A 14,259-nucleotide genomic window follows, 5' to 3' on the forward strand; every position below is an offset into this window, starting at 1 on the left:
TTGTGACTATTGTTGTTGTTGTTGTTGTTGCTGTTTTTGTTGTGGCTATTGTTTCTGTTTCTGCTGTTGTTGCTGTCTGTGCTGCTGCTGTTGATTTTTGTGCTGCTGTTGTTGGTGGGGTTTTTGGTGTGACTAATGTTGCTGTTTTTGTTGTGACTATTGTTGTTGTTGCTGTTGTTGTTGTTGCTGTTTTTGTTGTGGCTATTGTTTCTGTTTCTGCTGTTGTTGCTGTCTGTGCTGCTGTTGTTGTCTGTGCTGCTGTTGTTGATTTTTGTGCTGCTGTTGTTGGTGGGTTTTTTGGTGTGACTAATGTTGCTGTTTTTGTTGTGACTATTGTTGTTGTTGGTGGTGGTTTTTATTACTGTTGTTTGTGCTGTTGTTCCCGTTGCTCTTGTTATTATTGTTGCTGCTGCTGTTGTTGTTGTTGCTGGTGTTGTTGTTGCTGTTGGTGTTGTTGTTATTGCTGTTGTTGTTGTCGTTGCTTTTGTTCTTGCTGCTATTGTTGTTGTTCTTGTTGTTGGTGTTTTTGTTGTTGTTTTGTTGATGCTTGTTGCTATTGCTGCTGCTGCTGTTGTTGTTACTGTTGCTGCTGCTGCTGCTGTTGCTGCTGCTGCTGCTGCTGTTGCTGTTGCTGCTGCTGCTGCTGCTTTTCGTGTTTCTGTTTTTGTTGTTGTTCCTGTTGTTGTTGTTGGGGTTTGTGCTGTTGTTTTTCTTTGGGGGGTTATTGTCGGTGGTGGTGTTGTTATTGCTGTTGTTGTTGGTGGTGCTGCTGATACTATTGTTGTTGTTGCTGCTGCTGCTGTTGTTGCTGTTAGTGTTGTTTTTCTTGCTCTTACTGGATTTTTTGTTGTTGTTGCTGCTGCTGCTGTTGTTGCTGTTAGTGTTGTTTTTCTTGCTCTTACTGGATTTTTTGCTGTTGTTGCTGTTATTGTTTGCTGTTGCCGTTGCTGGGTTTTTTTGTTGTTGTTGTTATTGCTGCTGCTGATGTTGATGATGCTGTTGTTGTTGCTGCTGCTGATGTTGTTGTTGCTGTTGCTGCTGCTGCTGATGTTGTTGCTGGGGGTTTGTAGTTATTGCTATGTTTTTGTTGTTGCTGTTGTTGTTGTTGCTGTTGTTGCTGCTGTTTTTGTTGTTGTTGTTGTTGTTGTTGTTTTATACGTGTATATAGATATAACAATTCACCCATGGAACTGATATCAAGAACTGCACATTTAATCAAGTTTATGTAAAGCTTCAGGTAAGATTTTCACAACAGTTTTAAATGAGACCATGAACTCCATTGTTAATCATTAAAAATATGAAATGACACTTCTAAAACAAAGATATATATGTATAAAATCTATCAAAAAATATACCAAAACATAACTGTTGGCCTATGTGGGGGTCGAACCCACGACATTCGCGTTATTAGCACGACGCTCTAACCAACTGAGCTAACAGGCCTGACGACAAATACAAATGTCCAACTGAGACTGTTACTGTGAATGTGGTACGTGTATGCTGGTATTTAATGTTCAAGCTTTGCTGATAAACCTAGATTAAATTCTGATTATTTTTTATATTAAACTTATATTGAATGGTACAGTAGATAATGGTAATAGTTTATTACCTATTTTTGGTTTTGATGGTGTGGTATTCAGTGTTTAACTATATGAGATTCTAAATGTTTTTCTATTTTGTTTTTTGTTCGTGTGTGCAGTAAATGTACTTTTCGAAAAAGGTAGGGGAACCTGAAATATTAATGTTAATATCAACTATTAAACCGAACATACGTTTTGACTACAGACATCCTAGTAACACACCGAAACACATTCCATAGTCTGCACGTGCATCACGCAGTTGCCCCGTACACGTGCGTGGGGTGTCATTCTCGAGTTTGACCATTTCCAGGAAGGTCGATTAATCACCGTGGAACATTATTTCTGTCAATCTTTTTCGTTCTGTTGATCATATAGTTGTTATTGTTTTGTTTTTAATATTTTTATTGTTTGAATTTGCGATTTACTGATAAAAAAAACGTCGACTTTCAAATTTCACTTCTGACCCCAGTCGTCCTTTAAGATCTTGGGTGGTCATAAAACCTACTGTAATACTGAACTACCGGTTGTAATGTTTGCCCAATTAATTAACTATTATCATATAACCATTTCCCACAACTAATATACCTTACAATTTTGGCAATTGTAAATTCTTATTAGAGTTCCCCTACTTTTTTTTGAAGAGTGTATATAATAGATTAAATGGCGTAAATATATGATAGATTAAATGGCGTAAATATATGATAGATTAAATAGAGGATAATAAACGAGTTACCAGTTATTATCAAATTTATGTCCCGAGTGAAATAATTTTCAGTTGTCACGAGCTTTAGCGAGTGACAAATGAAAATTATTTCACGAGGGACATAAATTTGATAATAACTGGTACCGAGTTTGTTATTCTATTTATTACCTCAGCTATCTTTTCTCTCTAAAAGCCTTTATTTTTTACGCACATGCACGAAGGCCAGCCTGTATAGAAACGATGTAAACCACTTTATGCACTGTTCTGAGAATTACTATAACTTTGTAATTTAATCACGTTCATAGATAATTTTGCAAAAACAAAAATGTTTTTTTTTATTCTGCTACAAAATCTATAATGAATTGCATTAAAATTATATTTTGTTGTTAGTTTAACACCAAAAACAGAGAGCCGTAAACGTAAACGCAAACTCTTTAAACTACATGACGTCATTTCGGTGTGCTTGCTAAGGTGATGACATCATATTTAGTACCGACATGGTTATTGGTTTGTAAGCGTCAAACTATCCAATAGTATTGTTCGTTAGACCAATGCAGAATATTTCTCACTGAGAAAATATGGAAAATATTTTCCCTGTTATGCGTGACCGCTGGGGTAATAAATGGCGTAAATATATGATAGACTAAGTGGCGTAAATATATAATAGATTAAATGGCGTAAATATATGATAGATTAAATGATTGGGGAGGTTTAGATGTTTGTAGTTAAAGGCGTTGAAATCCATTAATTATTGTTTATAAAACATTCAAATTTATTTAGGGTACTGATTCGTTTATTCTTCATTGGTAGAAAACCACAGTCATTTGTGAATCTTCACCAGAGATTTATACATACCCAGGGCTTCTAAATAAATTAAAAAAAACATTAGCCACGGGATCAGTGATTTAAAAATGTTACAAGCCACAACTACAAATTCACTAGCCCTACTTTAAGTAAATACAATTTTACTAATAGGAATAATAGGTTATGTCACCTAAAGATGGACATAGAGCTTAAAAACCCTTAGATATTGGGGGCGTGAGGATATTCATATTTACAAAATGGAACTTAAATACATTTGACAACTTATTTGTTGTTGGGTTTTTTCACTAGCCATCGGGCATGGAGATAGTTGTTATTTACTAGCCCAACATTGAATATCACTAGTCATGGGAGTGAGGTTTCCATAATCTAGAAGCCTTGGCATACCAGCCGATAGCATCTTAAATGCCCACCTATAGTTTAAAAATAACGAAAGATACAGGTATTTTTAGTCTCGAGGAAATAACTAAAGTGGTCATAATTATAAAGAGGACTTATTTTAAAGTTACAGTTTTTGGTTATCATATTATAACATCATGTACAAATATGAAATACAAGCTCAAATGCACTTTTTTTTAAATCGTGTGTGTTTGCTATGAACGGAGATCGTCAAAAGTATACGCTCGATTCGTCGGCTGTGCCGCCATTGCTCGGCAAAGGACAAACGACAGCCTGTTGTCAGTTTAATTTAACACGTGCGTTTGCCGATTTCAAATTGTAGGCTTCGTCTCAAAAAATTAAATGAGAAATCTTGCGTTGTACGAAGAACGTTCGGTTGAGGATACGATACTAGAGTCTTTAGTTAAAACCGGTTTGATCTTGACAACGTATTATCGACAATCGTACCTTCCTATTTCAGAATTAATATTTTATAAATTGTTAGTCGAACTTTTAAAGTTTAGTTTGTATACTAGTAACACATTAATCATGTATATATTTTTAAAATAAAATATACTAAAGTAGACAATGAACGTTTTCACTTCTTAATTTTACGTGTGTTAAAATCGACAAATTGAAATATATATTGTTTCGTTTGGAAAGGGTAAAGTTTTTTGTTGTTTTTGTTGTTTTGTTGGGGGTTTTTTGTTGTTGTTTAACGACATCAATTGGATGTCAAACATTTGGTAATTTTGACATATAATCTTAGAGAGGAATCGGGTGCATGTACAGGGGGAGGGTATTGGAGGTCGAAACCCTTACCTGCCCAAGCTTAAATAAATAAAAAAATATTTTATTGGGGAGCATGGACCCATATAAACTTCACTCAACACAGTTTATAACCCCAACCCCGCTACATTTTTTTTCTTAGCAAGGGATCGTTTATATGTACCATCCCACAGACAGGATAACACATACCATGGCCTTTTATATACCCGCCTTTTTACGTCTAAGTAATGAATAAAAATAACATATAGTCTTGAAAAATGTTACGTAAATACCCTCTTCCTCTACCCCTAGAGCGTTACGTAATTATTAACACCCCCCCCCCCTCCCTTACATGTAACGCGTATGCTAACCGCTGGACACTGTCAAAATTTCAAGGCAAATCCCCCACCGACTCCTGGAAAGGTGTCGTCCCATACCTCTATGGATATAAATATGTTCTGGAGAACTGAGACGACCCCTCGATCAAGACAGTTAAATTTATTCAAAATCACGTGAGAAGCTCAGCGCCTGCGCAAATCACGTAAAGTCCAGTTCTACTGGCGTCCCGCTAAATGAAGAAAAACAAAGCTGGCCAATGCGTTTGTAGTTGACCTAGATAATGTAGATAAGCGAGCATTGCGAAACCATAATGATGTGGTGGACCTTTTATGTACCAAACAGAAATGAATCATCTATTCTATATGCTTAAATAATAAAAATGTTCCAGATACTGCAGCTTTAAGAATTTACTTCAGGTACACAAGGGAATTAACTCTATACTGCTAACATTACTGACATTGTAGTCAGAGTGGTCATCACTCGGGAACAGCTCGTACAGCCGGTGGACGGTGCGGTTGTCTATAGGGTGTATACTACTAAACCAAATCCCATAGACGACAATAGTAACACATGTGGCTAAACTCCTACATGCAGCGTATCAATCGACATAAACGCCACGGATATAAATACTACCACCCCTCACCCTTAACGTGAATCAGAACATATTGGGGGGTCAAGCTGCTCATTTCTGAGATAACGGGTAGCGTCTATAACTACCCTAGTTCCGCAAAAAATTTGAGTACTTTTTTTACAGGTACCCCATACATGTTTCAAGCACAAGATTACGTGACATAGTGATACTAGATGAGATAAAATTGCATACATTTTTTGCCCAGATGAAACTATTTTTTTTTACAACCAACACACTCACATTTATCACCAATCAAAGGACTTGTGGTGTTCACTTCTCTTTCAAAAGTTGGGTGCACCTCGAACTTTGATCCAGCCGGAAGTTATTTGGTTTAGTACTACCTATAGAGGACTCATGCCAGAGTCCACTACCCTGACCGCGGACCGAACACTACGTCATCAAGGTACCATTGGAAAGACGGTGACCGGCCTCGGTGGTATTGTGGTTAAGCCATCGAAAATAAGGATGGTAGGTACTGGGTTCACAGTCCAGTACCGGCTCCCACCCAGAGCGAGTTTTAACGACTCAACGGGTTGGTGTATGACCACTACACCCTTTTCTTTCTCACCAACTACTAACCTACTGTCCTGGACAGACAGCTCAGATAGCTGAGGTGTATGTCCAGGACAGCGTGATTGAACCGTAATTGGATATAAGCACGAAACTAAGTTGAAATGTAAATGAAAGAAAGACGGCGCAGGTTGGTAAGATTCCGCTTGATGGGGAGATCTTCAGTGGTAGATTCTCCAGTGATGTCGGCTCCGTACCTCGGCGGGTTCTTTTCTATTGCCACTTGCCGTGTAGCCCGAGTACTCTGACGGTAAGAGAGGTAGACGGACATTTGGACAGTCATCAAAGAGAGTGTTGATGGTAAGAGAGGTAGACGGACATTTGGACAGTTATCAAAGAGAGTGTTGATGGTAAGAGAGGTAGACGGACATTTGGACAGTCATCAAAGAGAGTGTTGATGGTAAGAGAGGTAGACGAACATTTGGACAGTCATCAAAGAGAGAGTATTGGTGGTAAGAGAGGTAGATGGACATTTGGACAGTCATCAAAGAGAGTGTTGTTGACGGTAAGACAGCTAGACGGACATTTGGACAGTTATCAAAGAGAGTGTTGGTGGGGTAAGAGAGATGGACGGACATTTGGACAGTTATCAAAGAGAGTGTTGGTGGGGTAAGAAAGCTAGACAGACATTTGGACAGATATCAAAGAGTGTTGATGGTAAGAGAGCTAGACGGACATTTGGACGGTTATCAAAGAGAGTGTTGATGGCAAGAGAGCTAGACGGACATTTGGACGGTTATCAAAGAGTGTTGATGGCAAGAGAGCTAGACGGACATTTGAACGGTTATCAAAGAGAGTGTTGACGGTAAGAGAGACCGACGAACATTTGGATGGTTATCAAAGAGAGTGTTGACGGTAAGAGAGACAGACGGATATTTGGACGGTTATCAAAGAGAGTGTTGATGGTAAGAGAGACAGACGGACATTTGGACGGTTATCAAAGAGAGTGTTGATGGCAAGAGAGCTAGACGGACATTTGGACGGTTATCAAAGAGAGTGTTGATGGCAAGAGAGCTAGACGAACATTTGGACGGTTATCAACGAGAGTGTTGATGGTAAGAGAGACAGACGAACATTTGGACGGTTATCAAAGAGAGTGTTGATGGCAAGAGAGCTAGACGGATATTTGGACGGTTATCAAAGAGAGTGTTGACGGTAAGAGAGACAGACGGACATTTGGACGGTTATCAAAGAGAGTGTTGATGGTAAGAGAGATAGACGGACATTTGGACGGTTATCAAAGAGAGTGTTGATGATAAGAGAGCTAGACGGACATTTGGACGGTTATCAAAGTGAGTGTTGACGGTAAGAGAGACAGACGAACATTTGGACGGTTATCAAAGAGAGTGTTGATGGTAAGAGAGCTAGACGGACATTTGAACGGTTATCAAAGAGAGTGTTGATGGTAAGAGAGCTGGACGGACATTTGGACGGTTATCAAAGAGTGTTGATGGTAAGAGAGCTAGACGAACATTTGGACAGTTATCAAAGAGAGTGTTGGTGGTAAGAGAGACAGACGGACATTTGGACAGTCATCAAAGAGAGTGTTGGTGGCAAGAGAGCTAGACGGACATTTGGACAGTTATCAAAAAGAGTGTTGCTAACTGTCCAAGTGTCCGTCCAGCTCCCTTACCGTCAGAGTACTCGGGCTACTTCCCATGGTGAAGGCGTTGTCTAGAACACATTCTGCACAGGTCTTGTCGCTGTCGTTGATTTAGTGATGAGAGCTACAGATGTTTGTGGATGCAGTGGTTCGTTCATTCATTCATTCATTCATTTATAGTTATTTCCGTGTTTATATCCAATTAAGGTTCAAGCACGCTGTCCTCGTCACACTTAGAACTTAGATATGTTTTTAACGTGCTCATATACCTCTATGGTTTCGAATACGCCTACCCTGAGTCCGGCCTCCGATAAGATCGGTGGTCTGACTCGGGACAGGAAAAACCTAACTACTATAAAAATTTAAACTTTTTGAAATTTAAGGCCAAAATATTAAATAACACTACGCCACCATTAATAATTTTTGACTGCGTCCTTAATACATATGTAACCCTATTCTATATTAATAATAAAAATTTAATTTGACGCAGTTTTAAGAGGGGAGGTCTAAAAATATATAATTTACCTATATAATATAATTATTTAGTCCCTAGAAGTAAAAAAGAAGGGTAGGGTGGTAGGCCTAGCCCACAGAAAAGTTATATTAAATTTAATATTCCCGCCACTTAGCTTAGTAACTTAATAACTTAGTAACTTAATTAACGCCAAAAGTATTTTTTTTAAAAGGAGAAAATTGGGGTCAATAAGTTTTGGCTGCGCCCTTAAAGAAAAATATTAACATTCCTAACCTATATAAATTATTAATATAATATAATTTCGGCGCAAATTTAGATGGGCTGGTCTAAAATTAATAATAATTATTAAACAATATTCATTAAGCCCATGGGAAGTTAAGAAGAAAGGGGCTGCCAATCATATTTTAAACATTGGTGTGACCAGGTGAGGGTCGGAAGGGAGGGGAGGCCGGACCTACACAAAACCTAGGGCCGAACCGCCTACGCCTATAGCGCCAAAGAATTCCCTAACTCCCGGCATCCCATCGCCCCCATCCCCCATCGTGTCCAACCGCAATTCAGTCCAATCCTGGCAGCGTACTAGTTGTTCCTCGTCACACACCTCAGATATGTGGACAGTGTCCATTTTATTTCATTTCAATTTAGTTTAGTGCTTATAGGGTCATTCCACGCCAAAACAACTAAATTCCAGAAATCTTCCCGGGTGACCATCTCCGATTTTAATGAAATTTCACCCATTTGTGCATCTATATAAATGATGGACGCATGCACACTTTTAAGTCCAAATACCAAGTAGTTTTGAAATTATGACTGATCAAATGCAGGGCCCGTTGACCAATTGTTTGCACTCGCGACTGTGTCAAGTGATTTCGGATGATTTTTGAATGCTAGTAACTTTTTTAATTATAAAGATATCAAGTTGCAATTTGCTGTATTAGCTAATTCATACCTGGAAAATCTATAATTGTACTCATTTTGTACATATCTATTATAGATAGGTATATTTTTCACAATTTATGTATTGAGGGCGCTGCAGGGGCTGACGTCGCACAAGGGGTCGCTGTCGGCAGCTGAGCTGCCGGTTTTGACCACCACCACCCTGTACTGTCCCTGGTGAGCGTCTTCTCCGCGGTCGTCTTTTCCTCCCTCCGCTACCATAACCCACTGGAATAAATATAGCTGAATCACTGTCAAAGTTGTGATGATATCAGGTGTTCGTGAAAGACGAGCATATCCTGCACCACCGGCTGTACCCGTCATGGATACTGCCTGCATCACCGGTTGCACCCGTCATGAATACGCCCAACACAGCTGTCAAGGTATATGCGCAATTTTAAAATATAACCATTTGTGATCAAAACTTGCTAAAATAATATGATTTTAGCAGACTTAACAAAAGTTTACTAGTCCTTAATTCATTTTGTTGAGTATAGATGTGCTCAGAAATCGTTAAACATTCCTTGTGCTAAGGCCCAAAACACACGGTCAGGTTCCCTGAGTCTGGCGAGTATGGTACCAGTCGAAAATAAAACGCACTAAAACGAATGTGACAAAACACTGCGTCTGTGCTGACGCGAACTACAGATCTGGCAGCAGATGACATAGAACATGCGCTATATTTTCACGCTGTCAGATTGGCAGCTGAAGCTTGTGCGTGCCGTATTTTATTATTATTTTTGTCTTAATATACAACAGGAAAGATATATATTAATTAAAGCAGGATTCTAGTAATTTTTGTTTGTGGTTACTGAAGAAAATTTATCTAAAGATACGAACGCAGTTAATATATATTGAAGTTACAGACCCAGAATACACCAGACTAGGTCACTTTGCCACACTCGCCAGACCCAGACCCAACTTTGGTGAGTTTTGGGCCTAAGGATAAAAATGCATTTATGAAAAAAGGTTTTTTAAAAATCATGGCTGGCCCATGTGGGGGTCGAACCCACGACATTCGCGTTATTAGCACGACGCTCTTTTTTGTTCTCTTTTTTTTTTAAATCTTTTTATTCGTGAAACTCAATATTTGATATATACATAAAATATACAAATAAAAATTATAAAACGATTCACACATATTCACTCACATACTCTCACATAGAATCACTCACGCATTTGCCACAAACGCACACACACATTCACACAAACTTGTGACGAATTTTTAATATTATTTAAAATAGCCTGTTTCCATTCATCAGGAAGCGAGTTCAGAATTACATAATAAGCAGTAGAAATTTTTGCTGCCAACATATCAGGATATTTTTCTTTAATAATTTCGACAATTGCAGATACCGGTAAAAATCCCGGTACAACTTCATATGCAATATCAACCACCGTATAATACCACTTTCAATAAAAGAATTAAAACATAATAATTTATTTTTGTAATTAATAAATGGATTATAAAATATTGGCTGAGAAAATATTTGATCTAAATCTAAGGGGAAAAAGCGTTCACGCTTTGAAATATTGTTCCATGCTAACAAAACCTCAGCATAAAAAGGGTTAATGGTAGCCAAAGCTGGTTCATCAAAAACCATATTAAATATATTAAAAGATAAGTTCATATTCATATATTTACCAAGAAATTCAGACATTGTATGTTCCAAACAGAATTGAAATCATTATTAAAATACTTCTTTAATAATTTACGCTCTAACCAACTGAGCTAACTGGCCTTGAATTTCTTTGCAAGTACTAATATTATGATACAGAATCATACTAGCGATTTGAAAATGTGTATTTTCATTATATCCTGGTTTAAAAACGTAATAAAATGAGTGTACGTCACATATAGGCTAGCCTGAGTACTCTGCCTTGTATTGGTGATTAGTATATCAAATAATTGTTATCAGCGAACTCGAAAATGATCAAGCATACTGTTATTGTATTATAGCGGGATTCTTTGCCTACCCGAGGTTAGGCAGCCATTCCATGTTTTCACTATACAGTTATTTCTGGCGGCAGAGAGCGATCAAATGTCCGTCTAGTTCTCGAACGGCAGAATATTCGGGCTTGTGTACGTTATACCTGTAAATGTTGTATACGCATGTACCTTTTAAAACAGAAGCAAACCGTTAAAAGATTTGTTTTAGTTTTGTTTTGGGGGTTTTCTGGGGGGTTTAAAAACCAAACAAAACGAAAGAAAAAGCAAACGGATAATACCATGATAGACAGATAAGTAGAGTAACGTGCCCATATACCACTAGGGTTTCGAACACGCCCATCCCAAGTCCGTCCTCCGATAAGTAGAGTAACGTGCCCATATACCACTAGGGTTTCGAACACGCCCATCCCGAGTCCGTCCTCCGATAAGTAGAGTAACGTGCCCATATACCACTAGGGTTTCGAACACGCCCATCCCGAGTCCGTCCTCCGATAAGTAGAGTAACGTGCCCATATACCACTAGGGTTTCGAACACGCCCATCCCAAGTCCGTCCTCCGATAAGTAGAGTAACGTGCCCATATACCACTAGGGTTTCGAACACGCCCATCCCGAGTCCGTCCTCCGATAAGTAGAGTAACGTGCCCATATACCACTAGGGTTTCGAACACGCCCATCCCAAGTCCGTCCTCCGATAAGTAGAGTAACGTGCCCATATACCACCAGGGTTTCGAACACGCCCATCCCGAGTACGTCCTCCGATAAATAGAGTAACGTGCCCGGGGGAGGGGGGGGGGGGGGCGGTAGAGTTGAAAATGGGCAGAATGTTTTAAATAGCAATTAGTAAAAAAGTTAATACCATGCCATCAGTTTCGTAGTGTCATATATTTCAAAGCATATTAAATTTCAGGGGTCGAAATACTACCGTCCCGACCGGGCTTTTCGGTGAAAATCACCACGGGCCGCGGGATATTTCTGGCTGCTGGAAAATCCTTCATATCGGACGTTTTCATTGCTGCTCGCTTGATACGGAATGGAACATTTGATTTTATAATCGACTGGGAATATCTCGGCAGACTGCCGGAATCATACGGAGGTTATTATAACATGTAATCATGTTTTGTCCGGGAGGTTTTGATTAGGGCCGGGGGAAAATGTAGCTTGGTGGAACGAACATCGTCATTTCCGGTCACGTCTAATATCCCTTGCCAATCTCTCGAGGGTACCCTAACAGTGTCCTGTCTCCTTCATCTCTATTCCTACTTTTCGGCGCCATGTTGTTTTCGGAAGTCCTCTCTTTCTTTTCCCCTTTAGGGGTCCAACGCACTGCAGTTTTGGTGATAGATGTGTCTTCTTTTCGGAGCACGTGACCAATCCACGTCCACCGTCTTCTGGTGATGATGGTTCACATGCTTTCCTGATTGTACTCTACCAGTACTTGCTCACTGGAGATTTTTCTGGGCCAGAATATCCTTAGGATTCTCCGGAAACTGGTTGTGTGGAAGGAAGATATCCTAAACATGCCTTTCTCTGTGGTACGCCAGCACTCTGATCCATAGAGAAGGGTAAGTATACAGTTCTGGTAAAACGTCCGGTAGGAACTGCAGCTAATTTCGACCCCTGGTAAAGATCCTATATACCCGGCACTGGCGTAGCTTCTCCCCCACTCCAATCCAGGTACAGGTACTTTATATGGTGGTTTGACAATTAAAATCTTAAAAAAATTATATGTGGATGACACCCCAATTAGCCCCCTCTAATAAATAAAACAGTTGCTACGCTAGTGTGTGTATGTCATGTGCAGTGGTTTCTTATTCGTAATGCATACAACAAAAAACATAAATCTAAAACAATTAAAAATGTGACATAACTATTCAATCCTTATAGAAAACACGTCAACCGTTAAGAAAAATCGCTGGAAGTATGGAGCGTATAATTTTATGACGTTTAGACATCCTGGTGTTTACACGTCATAAAAGGTTGAAAATGACTGACTGGAACACACCAACCAATGCACTCTATCGGCTAAATGACTCCTGGTGTGTAATTTTTAATTTAATTAAGCCTACCGTACTATTTGCGTATTTGCTCAATATGGTAAAGAAAAACGAAGAAAAGATAAGGCCATCGAAAAGCATCAGCTGTTTTGTACATTTCAGCGTTCGATTATTGCAATATGACCATGAAAATCAATTCCTCATTTTCCGGATGCATCGCACGGGCCCGCCCCTTCTTGGGTAGCGGGATCCTCGCTCTCGCTGCGCCCGTTCGAACATCGATTGGATAATTCGTGACATGGGGCATCAAGACATTACTTTGAGGAAGAAATTATATACATCTCGTCATATTTTGCCTGGAAATAGGCTAAGATTTTTAAAGAGAGACAGCGGTGAACTGTACCAGACACGAGATTATTATCATTGCGGTGGACTAATCACCGCATGTGGACGGTGAATGTCGACAGAGATCGGGAGGAAAAGGTCTTTAATTCACCGGAGGGTTTTTCTTCTACTTTTTTTTTTTATTTTTTTTTTTAATAATTATTATTGATCTTGCTCGGATACCTGTCGTCGCGTGAGATTACAAAAGTACTTCGAGATGTTCGCTGTTTTGTTTGTGGGTTTTTTTCTGATTAATATAAATATTGATGTCCTTGCTGCACCGTGATGCCGCAATCGGTGGTGTTGTGGTTAATTTCTCTGTTTATTTATTTATTTCAACTTATAAAAGTGCTTATATCCAATTACGGTTCAAGTACGCTGTTCTGGGCGCACACATCAGCTATCTGGGCTGTCTGTCCAGGACAGTGAGTTAGTTGTTAGTGGTTAGTGAGAGATAAGTGGGTGTAGTGGCCTTACACCTACCCATTTGACTCGTTAAAACTCGCTCTGGGTGGGAGCCGGTACCGGGCTGCGAACCTTGTACCTACCAGCCTTATGTCCGATGGCTTAACCACGACGCCACCGAGGCCGATTCATCTATCTGTAATTAGTATACGGATAGATAATACGTATACATAATCCGTAATCCGTAGCAATCACTTTCTATCTCTTTTTTTTTTTCTCTTTTTTTAATGACTATTGTTACTTTTATGCATTCCAGTATAGCAGTAACCTACATAGTAAACTATTTTATATGTGTTTTTGTTTATTTGTATATAACGGTCACCTGTCCATAACGGCCACTTTTACTATGTCCCTTGAGTGGCCGTTATATACAGGTTTGATTGTAGGTTGAGGAGATTCCATTTATACGTCTCCATAAGCGTGTGCGTTATTAATTACTTACACGTATATTCCCAAAGCACAAGCCGCAGACGCAATAGCTGGACTGCATGCGTGCGGCGCATCTAGTTTATATAAACCTTTAAACAATAAAATATGTTTAATATGTACTTTTATTATATAACATTTAGTGAAATATCTCAAAATATCAGTGAAATAAAAATGTTATCAGTCACTCAGTGACGATAACACATTTTAGAGTGAAAATTTCACTATTTCAT

The 14,259-nt window shown here is 39.1% G+C and overlaps 1 non-coding gene and 1 pseudogene across 1 annotated transcript; both read right to left on the minus strand.

The window, feature by feature from the left end:
- Window positions 1–132: 132 nt before the first annotated feature.
- Window positions 133–8,494, minus strand: LOC121383491 (annotated as a pseudogene).
- On the minus strand, window positions 1,370–1,443 carry Trnai-aau. Its single transcript has one exon. It is a non-coding gene; the product is annotated as a tRNA-Ile (tRNA).
- Window positions 8,495–14,259: the final 5,765 nt, after the last annotated feature.

This window comes from Gigantopelta aegis, chromosome 10 (genome assembly GCF_016097555.1).
Source record: "Gigantopelta aegis isolate Gae_Host chromosome 10, Gae_host_genome, whole genome shotgun sequence".
NCBI classification, from domain to species: domain Eukaryota; kingdom Metazoa; phylum Mollusca; class Gastropoda; order Neomphalida; family Peltospiridae; genus Gigantopelta; species Gigantopelta aegis.